Source organism: Eublepharis macularius, chromosome 16 (genome assembly GCF_028583425.1).
Source record: "Eublepharis macularius isolate TG4126 chromosome 16, MPM_Emac_v1.0, whole genome shotgun sequence".
Lineage (NCBI taxonomy): Eukaryota > Metazoa > Chordata > Lepidosauria > Squamata > Eublepharidae > Eublepharis > Eublepharis macularius.
The window spans coordinates 43,362,882-43,375,770 of record NC_072805.1 but is presented as its reverse complement, the minus strand read 5'-3'; the positions used below and the strand labels follow the sequence as shown (position 1 = coordinate 43,375,770).

The 12,889-nt window shown below is 43.1% G+C and overlaps 1 protein-coding gene across 1 annotated transcript in view; it reads right to left on the bottom strand.

Moving 5' to 3' along the window:
• CDH13 (cadherin 13) overlaps positions 1-12,889 on the bottom strand; it is an 879,383-nt gene that overhangs the window by 522,215 nt on the left and 344,279 nt on the right. The gene's annotated exons all lie outside the window — the stretch shown is intronic.

Below are 12,889 nucleotides of genomic sequence, written 5' to 3'. Positions count from 1 at the left end.
TGGGTGTTATGTTGTCCTGAAGGGTGATATATAAATTGAATATTATTATTATTAGTGATCTATGCACATGTGCAGATGGAAATTAGGGAGAGGCTGTTGGAGGAGAGAGAAACACACCCTGCCATGTTGCATGCTAGAAAAGCAGTGAAGTTGCCATAGGTCAGGCACATTATACTAGCAAACCTTGGACAACTTTACATGTGGATGAAGCAATCTACCTCATCTTCATAGCCTAGAAGGTGGCTTGACCTGATGAATGAGTTATGGCAAACAACTCACAGCAACATTATCCAAACCTGGTAAGAAACAACCATTTTTGCTGACTATCTCATTTCTGTTTTCTATCATTTTGAGGGAGAGGCTGCAGCTCAGTGGGAGAATGTCTGCTTGACATGCAGAAGGTCACAACAAGTTCAATTTCTGACATCTCCATTTAAAATAATCAAGTAACCTATGATGATGATGACGATAACAAAGACGACGACGACAACAACAACATTCGATTTATATACTGCCCTTCAAGACAACTTAATGCCCACTCAGAGCTGTTTACAAAGTATGTTATTATTATCCCCTCAACAGAGCACCCTGTGAGATGGGTGAGGCTGAGAGAGCTCTGAGAGAGCTGTGACTGACCCCAGGTCGCCCAGCTGGCTTCAAGTGGAAGAGTGGGAAATCAAACCTGGTTTTCCAAATTAGAGTCCCGCACTCTTAACCACTACACCAAACTGGATCTCAGATCCTAGAGAGGTGCTGCCAATCTGAGTAGACAAATATTGATCTTGATGGACCAACGGGCTGTTTTCACACATCTTACCTGCTTCCAGAACATTGCTCAAAACACCTGGAAGACAGCATCTTCTTGCACAAAATCGCACCAGAAAGACATGATTTCATGCAAAACTCCCGAATGACAGTGTCTTCCTGGCACGATTTTGCGCGAGAAGACTCTGTATTCTGGGTGTCTTGCACAATGTTCTGGTGGCAGGTAAGACATATGAAAACGGCCATGGTCTGATTTTTTATAAGGCACCTACATATGTGTTCATGTGATGCTGAACATATTTGTCAGATCTTATCCACTTCCTCCCCCCAACGCCTGCTCAATCCTACACAAACAAATAAATAAGTGAATAGATAAATACCCCGCAAAGCAGCTGGGAACGCGGAAGATTCCACTAGCCCACCATGGAGCCATGTTGCGATCCATGGCTTCTCAACTCAGCTGTCACTATTTTAGATTGTAGCTGCAGTTCTAGCAACCAAACATTAACACACCCAATGAAATAACAGAGGATATTTGTCCTAAAAACACTGGCTGTGGGCTGGAAAAGGACCAAAGGATGGGAGTGGAGGATCCCATTTCTGAAGGATGGGAGATAAGGCTCATGGTCAGAAGGCAAGTGAAGGCTAGAGTAAGATGGATTTTAGATGCCATCAATTTCTTTGCAGATTCCAAGGAGACTTGAACAAAAAAAAGATCAAGTGTCCCATCACCGTATCACACTCTGTGAATGAAAGCAGAACTTCCTCAATTCCTCCCAGGGCTGGGACATCCATGCTGTTGTTAAAGACACTGAAACAGAGTGGCAACCTGAGACGAGAGGGAATGAACCTCACAACACAGTGCAGTGTTTAAGGAATTTGGTTATGCCGAGCAATTTTGTTATGTTGCAGTCATTCATCTCTGAGCTCTCTGCCACCGTCGGCTAGGGCCAAGCCAAGTTCATGTGGCCAGGCAACTAGGAATATCCCCCCAAGTCTTCACCCAGACCTTTGTCCTATTTGGCACAGGATGAGAGAGCAATGCGGAAGGAAGGGGACGTTGATGGGAAACCATCGTGGAAGTGACTCCAGCCAAACTCTCCTTGTGAGATTTCCACACTCGGAACAACAACACTGCTTATGGACTGCTTTGGATAACCTATTTATACGGCTTGCCAAAGGGTACTATACTTCTAGGGTGCTTCTTTTTGCTCTCTCTCACATTCCTGTAATCTGTCGGTGATGGACGCACTTCCTGCCAGCCATTCTAACTAAGTGCCTCTTGTCAAGGGTCAAGATTAATAGCTCCCGTACCGTGTGTTGAAAAAAAGAGACTTAATCAAGACACTCATTGCAACTCATGATGGACCTGAAGTGCATTTTCAATTAATAAACCAATCTCCAAACACAGCCTAATGCACCGTGTGCTGACAGAACAATAATTATCAATAGCAAACCGGGCTGGAATAATCTGATACATTTAAAAATTAATACATTTTGCTCTAATTTAAATAAAATAGAGAAAGATAGAAGCTTGATTCTGGATGGGATCCACAAGCCACTTAACCTGACATTATTTGCACTTTGAGCTAGTTTTGCCTCATTGGAATCGATGGCTGCGATCCAGGCAAGAGTTGGGCATGCTTCAGTCCTCGTGGAACTTGCAGGAATAAGGCCTGGTTCACTGATACCGAAGAACTGACATGAAGGTGGGAAAAAAAGAATGTTCCACTTTGGACGGCAGGTGAGAAATTCCACCTCTGAACGGCCCTCAAGATACAAAATCGAAAAGAGTCCAGTAGCACCTTTAAGACAAACCAACTTTACTGTAGCATATGCTTTCGAGCATCACAGTTCTCTTCGTCAGATTCATGGAGGGTAAGAAGAAACTGGTCAGATATATAGATGGAGGAGGGGGGAGTAGATGTAATCAGTAGCTTCTGATAATGGGGTCAGTTTGCTTCTGATAATGAAATCAGTTACTTCTGATAATGAGAAAACCAGGGCTTTTTTTCAGCAGGAACACAGTGGAATGGAGTTCCAGAACCTCTTGAAAATGATAACATGGCTGGTAGCCACGCCCCCTGATCTCCAGACAGAGGGGAGTTTAGATTGTCCTCCGCGCCGCTGGGCAATCTAAACTCATCTCTGTCTGGAGATCAGGGGGCGGGGCCACCAGCCATGTGACCATTTTCTTCGAGGGCAACCCACTGAGTTCCACCACCTCTTTTTCTAGAAAAAAAGCCCTGGAGATAACCATTCATAGACTCTATTCAATCAAAGCCTGACTGAGTCAAATTTACATATGAATTCCAATTCAGCAGTTTCCCGTTGGATTCTGTTTTTGAAAGGTTTCTGTTAAACTACAACTTGCCCCTTACCTGTCTACCTGTGACTTAACTACAGTGATCCCGGCAATGGTCATCTCTAGGTTAGATTACTGTAACTCGTTCTATGCGGGCCTACCCTTGAGCCTGACCCGAAGATTACAGCTGGTGCAAAATGCAACGGTGCACATGATTATGAAAGCACCAAATAGGGTGCATATTACACCAATATTGTGTGAGCTGCATTGGTTGCCAGTGGAGTATCAGATCAGGTTCAAGGTCTTGATATTGACCTATAAGGCCCTGTGCGGACTGGGGCCAGTGTACCTGAGGGACCGTCTCTCCCCGTATATTACCCAGAGGACCCTCTGATCAAGAGAAAAGAAATTGTTATCAGTCCCTGGCTCCAAGGAGGCCTGCCTGGCCTCGACTAGAGCCAGAGCTTTCTCAGTCCTGGCTCCTACCTGGTGGAACGTTCTGTCTACCAAGACCAGGGCCCAGCAGGATCTACTATCTTTCCACCGGGCCTGTAAGACAGAGTTGTTCCGCCAGGCTTATGGCTGAGGCTGGTCCTCTGCTGGCTGGAAAAGAGTGCTGCTATTTTTGTATGATATTTTGTATGATGTTTTTAAATGTTTTAATATGGAATGCTTTAAATGTTCTTAATGTTGTTATCCGCCCTGAGCCTGCTTGCGGGGAGGGCGGAATACAAATACGATAAAATAAATAAGTCCTTGGTGGAACATTAGTCTTAAAGGTGCTAGTGGACTCTTTTCTATTTTGCTATTACAGACTAACACGGCGAACTCCTCTGCCTTTAGATACAAAACTCCGCGAACAGAAAATTAGCCCAGCAGGGAGAAGGTTTGATTGGAGGGAGATTTTAACTTGCCAGAGCATTCCAAAATGTATATCTTCACGATTTTCCAGCTGCATTCAGAAATGCCACCTGATTCTCTTGCATGTGCAAAGTCAGGCCCATGCCAGACTTGCTTGGGGGAAAGCTAAAACATTGTATTAGGGATTCTCATTGCTTGTGATTTGATAGTGAACTTTTCTTTTCACCTTTACGTTGCATCCAAGTGGAGTGAATGCAACAGACCTCCCCCCCTGCAGTCAGAGAAAATACCTATTTTTCATCTCAAAATGTGTACATGTATACGCTGTGACTCACAAAAGCTATCACAAATTTTGTTAGTCTTCTGGGTGCTACTCGACTCCTGTTTTTTTCTACTTTATGTAACAGTAAGATTTTCTTATTTTAATGTCTGTTGCCTGTGTAAAACTGCTTTACACTTTTTTAAAGCACCCCTTAAGCTAATAAACTTAACTTTCATTTAAGCTGATTCTGGAATTCACGATTTGGGCGCAGGTACACCCCAGAACGAACTCGGAGATTGGAAAGTCAAGGCTTTTGGGAAAGGGAGAGCTTTGAGTCTCAAAAACAAAAGAGAAAATGTTCCGGCTGTAGAGGGTGTGATCAGTGCTCAGAATTAGGAGGCAGAGAGGCAGCCTTCCTGATATGGGGGATTCTCCCCCTCCCTTTCTTTTATTTTTAATGGCAGGCAAACCAAAATCTTCTGCAAAATGTATAAGTCCATTTTCATCTCCAAATTAGAGATGTGCATTTTCGTCTGCAAACAAAACAGCAGGAGCGGCATGCAAAATGTATAATGCTGCCAGGAAAAACCTCTGATCAGGAGGCAAGTTTTGAAAGATGGTGAGAACAAAACTTGGCCGTTTAGACAGGAGCATAAATAATTTGTTGCTAGCATTTACAAAACAGCAGCCGAAAGATTATTACATTCCCTTGAATCACAGGTCGTGGCACTACGAGGCCCCAATCAGTCCTTCATTGTGCAATGAGACACATTAAATATGCAGTGTTTCTCTGCTGTGATTAGCAGCCATTGTTTAAAACACTTCTGCCGCTACAAAGTTAAACATTTAAGCCCAGTTTGATTGGCAATGCAAAAACACAATCCTTTATAAGCATCTAAGAGGATGGGACCACGCTGGGATCGCGTGGCACCAGTCCACAGGGAGACAAGCAAGATCGATGACTATTCAAAAAAGGATTAGATTTCTCCCCACCCTTTTCTTAACCAACTGCATGTAAAGAATCTGAGTTTCATTTTTATTAACAATAAGGTTTACCAGTAAAAGAGAGGAGAGAAAGAAAACGACGCTAGGAAACAGCAGGATTTGAGTCCAGTGGCACTTTAGAGACATTCTCAGGGTGTAAGACCAACATGGCCATCCACCTAAAACCAACACCAGGAAATGATTTAATAATTCTTCTGAGAGCAGAATAGGTGCCTAATTTCAGTAGAAGTTTAATCTGGCACTGAATTTGGGCAAGGAATCCTTTATAAAAGTCTTGGGAAATCTGGGGAGAATAGCTAAGTTCTGAAATGGAACCCAGAAGGTTGAAATGACTCAGGAACTGCAGTGTGAATTTGTGGTGTAAGAATCATACCAGAGCCTGGGAGACTAAGGGCCAAGCTACAAGTGACGAATGACACTTGAACGGCAAGTGTATTTCTCCCTGTTCACTTGCCCTCCACTCAATCCACTTGCCATTCAAGTGTCATTTGTCACTTGTAGCTTGGCCCGAAGATGTACCTTGCCATTCAGAGCTAAACTGCAAGAGACAAATTACTCAAGGATGCTCACATGGAGTCGTAATGTTATCCATGTTTTAAAAGACATATCGGAAGGCTCTGTCAATTTCCCCTCTTTACAGAGCCACAAAGATCGCACTTCAGGGGTTATTTCCTCTTTGCCTCCTAGAAGGGGAGGTGAAACTGGCAGAGCCATCGGGTGGCGAAGAGGAAATTAACAAACCCTCTGAGGAACAATCTTTGCTGGCTCTATAGAGAAGGGAACTTGACAAAGACTTCCAATCTTTCTTTTAAAACTCAGCTTCCCGGCTAACATTGTGACTCCCTTCACGTGAGCGGCCTCATGTAATTCATCTCTTGTAGTTTAGCTCTCAGCTACAAAGCTGAAGGCTGTGCAGGAGAAGCAATGGGAAATGGGACTGGGGGTGGGTGGGAGATTCTTCACCCCCAGCGTGAACTTGGGAGGCCGAAATGTCAGACCTTTTATAGGGTCTGCTTTTAAGTTTGTTACCAGTGTGCCTCAGCATTATTAAATGTCCAATGGCATCCCAAGATCGACAATTGAGTCTTTTTAAGAAATACACAACTTTACTGTATGTAAGGTTCCCAAATTTCAGGTGGTAGCTGGAGATCTCCTGGATTTACAACTGATCCTCAGGTGAGAGAGATCAGCTCCTCTGGAGAAAATGGCTGCCCGGGAAGGTTGACTCTATGGTCAGTTGAAGTCCCTCCCCTCCCCCAAGCCCTGCTCGCCCCAGGCTCCACCCCCCAACCCAGAGATGGCAATGCTAACTGCATGACTTTTTTTAAAAAAGATGCTGTTTTTCACCTTGAGGCTGATTCCTCCTTCTTTATCTCTTTTACTCCCCCCTGCTTCAAGAGTCTGACAGGGATCTAAAGGCTTTGATATTTTACTAAACATCTTTCTCCTTGTGTAGGAAATATGCTTGAGGTCTCAGAGTCAGCTGTTCCAGGGTGGGCCTTTCCAATTGAGCCTACACAACTTTCTCCCGAGCAAACAAGCCCAGACCTCCAGCCAAAGATTATGACCAGCCGAGGTATTTGACAACTCCCCTAATTTAGCATTGTCAGAGAGGCAAAGCCAAAAGCAACACATGCAAGTGAGGAGAACGATTACTGTACAACCAGAGAATTCAACCCGAAAAGCAAGATGAGAGAAATCTGTCCTCACCTTCCAGCAACACACCTGCTGAGAGAGCAACTTGAGATCGTAAAACTCAAAGTGTACATTTCTAAAAATCTCAGAGCTTGACTGTGGCTTAGTTGGGGCCCAGAAATCTCCCAGAATTACAATTGCTCTCCAGACTACAGAGATGAGTTCTCCTAGAGGAAATGGCTCTTTTGGAGGCTGGACTTGATGGAATTAAATTCTTAATGAGCTCCCTCCCCTCTTAACCCTGCCTTACCCACGCCCCACCCCCCAAATCTCCAGGAATTTCGAAATCCAGAATTGATAACCCTGTTGGCTAATATATAAACACAGGGGCTGGTTAGTGTTAAGAATGGGCAGACTTAAAGTTACACAGGACTCTTTATTAGATATGTTGGAAGGGTTGATGTTCCCTTCTGCCATACTGAGAGCAAGGAGGGAAAATGGTATGGGATAGCCCAATCTCATTGGATCTTTGAAGCTAAGCAGAGCCAGTTCTTGGGAGACCATCGAGGATGACTCTGCAGAAGAAGGCACTGGCAAACCACCTCTGCTTCTCACTTGCCTTGGAAGCCCCTTGCTAAGGTTGCTATAATCCCACAATTCTGCAGCAATTTCTTGTCTGCATGTTTGAATATTATGCCCACAAAAGTTTTACAGGGGAGATTTTTAAATAGGCCCTATTCCAACAAAATGTGTCCTTGTGGCCTTAATAGGATTGACACATCCTTTCATGCTCTGCTTGAATGTAGGTTCATTGAAAATATAAAGGATTGTTATATTAAGACTTAAATTAATCAACCGTCCCCTTATACCCCAGAAACCCTGGCTCTTTTTGTTGAGCAATAAGGATCCTAAATTTACCTTTGCAATTGCAAAATATCTCTCAGTCCTTTTAGCCTTTGCATCCAAAAAATAAGGAATGATTATTTTCCGTTGCTCAAGATTTATGAATCAATGAGCTTCTAAGAGAATGAAAGGAAAGGAAAAGGAAAGGGGTCGCCGTAAGTCGGTTGCGACTTAATGGCACATACACACGTACTGAGAATGGAGTTTTCCATATTTGTTTTATTACATTCCTATCAAGTGTTCCAACCCAACCTGGCTGCTCCTGCTTTCTGGGATTCTATTTATTTTCTTTCCATGGTGCCCTGCTCTTTGGGTAAATGACTCAGAGCACCTTGCAGGTGGCTGCTGCGCAAGAAGCTGATGGGCATTTTCTTCAGCAGCAGATGTCGGTTTCGTGCCTTGACAGTTCTGAGAGTCTAAGGGCTTCCCAGCTGCCAGTCAAATTATTAGCGATTGTTTTCATCCATCATTCCTGAACTTGTCAAAGTTTCAGCTACCGGGGCCATTAACAGAGGGATTTTGCAGATGCAGACTACCAAAGGAGCAGAAGTCTGTGGGGAAACATTTAAAACATACTTAGATTCTCATTAAACAAGATTTTGTTAAGTGCACGCATCCAGTTGGTGTGTGTGGATTTTCACTGCACAGAATTAGACTAGCAAGAAAAAAGCTTCCAAGCCGAGCCACGTTTAGCCAAGCTTTCAGGAGCGACAGCAACCAAACCTCCCTTTGGCTTTACCTGAATGGCAATCAATGGACCAAAGAAAGGCAAAGAAACAATTGGCAACATTATCTTCTTTACCCATGGGATCGTCTATACCGGGAGATTTTCCAAGCAGGCAAAAGCGGCAAGTGATTGAAGCTAGCAACAGCTGTTCACTGTAAGGGTCAGTGACTGTGTGCAGTGGAAGAACACCTGTTTTGCCTCTTCTGTTATCCCCAGGTAAAGTCTTGCAAGTAGCAGGTGCTGAGAAAGAACTTTCTCAGCCTGAGACCCTGGGGACCTAATGCTGGGCAGTGTAAACAACATTGTTCTAGGTGGGTCAATGGTTTGAGACACTTTAAGACAGTTGCCTCTGTTCCTTTTTTCAATTAAGAGTTTTATATCATTAAAAAAGAAGCCTAAAAACTCTACAATTACACACATACTAATAAAACAAAAACAACTAATCAACAAACAAGAATAACAAAACATACATAATACAAAGAAAAACAACAATAAAAGAAAAACGAACTATCTAATCTAACCTAAAAGGTTTCTGGTTTTCTCCAAAATGAATATTCGTATCATGTCAAATTTACGCATTCTCTAGATAAGGATTAAAGGCTCTTCTTTTTTCTGTCATCAAAATCCCTTAGTCCATAAATCCACAGATCATCAAATCATTATTATCTATTTCATGTAAATTATCTATGAAGGGTTTTCATTCATCTGTTCCAATAACATGGGACCTATATCCCTTACATTTTATTTTAATGATACAGCACGTTTGGCCTACTGGCCTTAATCAAAGCTACACAAAACAATTTTAAAATAACCTATGAATTACCATACTTAAAATTTGATAACACAGGTAAAAGATTTTGCAACTGCCAGTGAAACTCCTAAATCCACAATTTTCAAAAAGTGTTTTAACCTTATCTGGTATTGACAGTCCTTCCTTATCATAAAAAATAGGAGTAATCCACAAATCCCTAATACTCTGAAAAATATCACATTCCTTCCCAATGGCCGTTTTCACACGTCTTTAAAATAGTGTGATACTCATGGAAGGATGGCTGCCGGCTTCCTCTCCCGATTTTTGATGCCATCTGTTTACAAATCGGAGGCAGGAAGCCACGAAAGCACCATCATCATGCATGGTGTCAAAAATCACGCGAGGGAATGCTGTGCTATTTTAAAGATGTGTGAAAATGGCCAATGTTCCCAAGTTTCTCACTGAGCCAAGCTACAAGTGACTTTTTTCACACGTAGAACGCTCGATCGTTTTCGCAAGCTTTCCTGGGAACTGAAGTCCCAGTGTCCTTCCCCTCTGTTAGAATTGCTGCCTGAAGAGCCAGAGAAAGCCGGCTGCAGCAGCAGCTTTTGCAAATCCAGAGCAGCTCCCTGGGAGCAAGACACCCAGGGAGAAAGTTGCAGTTGCCCATCTCCAAAGATCGTTGAGAGCAGGCTTGTGACTGGAGGAACGATTTGCAAAAGCTGCTGCTGCAGCCGGCTTTCTCTGCCTCTTCAGGCAGCGATTCTAACAGAGAGGGGAAGGACACTGGGACTTCAGTTCCCAGGAAAACTTGCGAAAATGATCTATGCGTGAAAAAAGTCCCCTGTAGCTTGACTCTCTGTCCACTAGCATAACCACAAGATCTACCAGAATAAGAAATCCTTTGCATTTGACCTTGCGTTACTTGGGAAGAAATAGATATCGCTCATATAAAAGTACAACACACCTTTTAACACAAACGAGACACAACCCCATAATCTGTGTTTCCTTAAGCAGTCACCAGTAGATAGAAACAAATTTGGGAGTGGAAAAAAAAATCTCTCGTAAATTTTCCCTGTTTGGATTTTGCTTCTAAAATGTTTAATTGACAACCCTCTAATTCAATTCTTCTTCTCTTTCAACAGTCCCAAGGATGGATATTGTTAAATTTAAAGGAATTTGGAGGAAAACATGGCCAGAAGCAAGAGAGATGTGAAGCTAGTTTCATGTGTCCCAAAGGACTTCCATTCCATGTACGGTATCCCCCAAGCTACTCGATAATCCGTACTGGAAATGGAGCTGAGTTTAAAAAGTGATTTGTTGCGAAATATGGGAGTCTGCTTGAAAAGAAGAAAAGAAACAAATGGCTCAGTACACCCCCGCATTAGAAGGATGCAAAGAAACGGTTAGCACCCGATTGATCCAGGTGCAAAAGGCATAAGTGACACTTGAGAAAGCACAACAGCCTTTATGCAGGGTTATACAGATTGCAAGCAGGAAGCCATGTTCGTCTGTCATAGCAAAATGAAACAAAAGTCCAGCCGTACCTTAAAAAAATAACGGCATTTCTTTCCATATGAGCTTTCATGAATCACAGCCCATTTCATCAGATAAATATGTGATGACAAGCTGTGCAGGGAAGTCTTATGTGTGAAGGCCAGGAGGGGGGAGTCAAAGTTTGGTATGATTTATACTATGAGTCTCGCAAGTGTAAATCTCATTCAAAGGAGAGAAGGGAGGCATTGATGTAGAAAAGGTAAGGTTGAGTTCTGTCGTAAGTCAACCGAATTATCAGTTGCACATACTGGGTGTGGAGGGACGTCAGAAGTTAAAACTGATAAGGCAACAGTTTAAGTGATAATTAACCGATATCGGTACAAGGTAGGGTTGCCAGGCTGAGTCTGGCAACCAGGGGAGGGATGGGGTTGGTGACATGGGGTATGTGACGTCAGTGATGTTACTGACATTACTGTGTCACTTCTGGGTACAACCTGGAAGTGCCAAAACAGTATCTCTAGGAATCACCAGAAACTCTGTGGTTAAACCATAGAATTTCCAGTGATTCCTAGAGCTACCTTTGGCATTTCCGGGTTATACCCAGTTGTTCATTTTTACTTTTTCCCCCTCCAGTTACTTCTCAAAGCAACTGCAGGTAACTAAGCAAGAGGATACAGATACCAGGTTATTGTTGGATAGAACACGTTAAGATCAGCCAATTAACATTTCTAAAAAGTGAATCTTGTAGAACTATTAGAACAGATGTTTTCCCCTACTTTGCATGTTAAGAGTGCGTGTGTGTTTGTGCCTGTCTGGCCACAAAAGAAATTCATTCACAGAAAGAGAAATCATACCATATTCCTACAGAATCCATGAGAGGCACTCCACAGATCAAAGACTGTATCAAAATACATCGGGCCAAGGAAAACGTCAAAAAGTTTGTTCAGCCTTCTCTTCTGAGCTAACGTTTCTTCCCCAATGGAAGATTTAAGGCAGCTACACAAGACTGTTGGAAATGTCATGAAAGTGTCGGCTGCCTATAGAGCTAAATTTTGAACATAGGCAACGCATCACTCATCCTTTATAACCTCCTCATTATGGCTCCTTTGTTGCCATAAATTATAGGTCTGTAAAGGTACCTACATGACTTAATTGCCTTGTAAGTCGCTGTCAAGACTGCTTCTGCACTAAATGCCACAGCACAAAAACTAATACAACCCCAGTTATCCCCCGTTCTTTCTTACTTGTGCAGGGAAGTAAACATTTCAATCAGTTTGCAGAGGCAACAATATTCACTCCACCTTCATCCTTCAACACCGAGGTTGAGTTTGATTGAAAGTGCAAAGATAAAGGGAGTTTATAGGAAAGTGGGGAAAACCCAAGCGAAAATTCTCCAAACTGCTTATCAGCTTTGGTAGGACTGCTTTGGAGCAGACACTTTGAAGGCTAAAGCAAATCTCGGATTACTGACTCAAGAGCTAACTGTGGGTTGTGAATTCCTGGAGATTTGGGAGGTGGACTGGACGCTGAGGAAACTGGGGTTAGGGGAGGGAAGGGACTTCAGCAGGATATAATACCATGGAGTCCACCCTCCTAAGTTGGCTTGCCAGCTCCAGATTGAAAAATTCCTGGAGATTTGGGGGGCAGCACCTGGGGAGGGCAGAATTTGGGGAAAGGAGGGACCTCAGAAGTGTTCGATATCATAGGGTCATAATTCCAAAGTAACAATTTCTTCCAGAGGAACTGATTTCTGTAGTCTGGAGACTGGTTGAATTACAAGAAGTCTCCAGGCCCCACTTGGAGGGTGGCAACCCTGTTTCCAAATCTTTTTTTTTTTTGCTCTAGCTAAGTTGAGGGAAAGGGGGGGGGGGTCCCCAGACTTCACAAGACAAGCTCAGAGACTTCACAGCTTCCACAGCCAAAAACTTCTTGACCTGCCCTCTGGGGCTAGCTCAAAAAATTGCAGAGATGTCTTGCAGCCCAAACAAACAGAAACTTTGAACATCATTACCACCCGGAAGTTGGCCAACCCCCCCCCCCAAGTGAAATTTTGAAGTGATAGGCAAAAGCAAACCAAAAAAGATAATACTCTAAAATACTAAGAGAAGAAAAGCAAAAAAGGTGGTTTTCACTTAGCTTCTATCCCCGGTTAGAAACCAGTAAGTATGTTGTTGGATT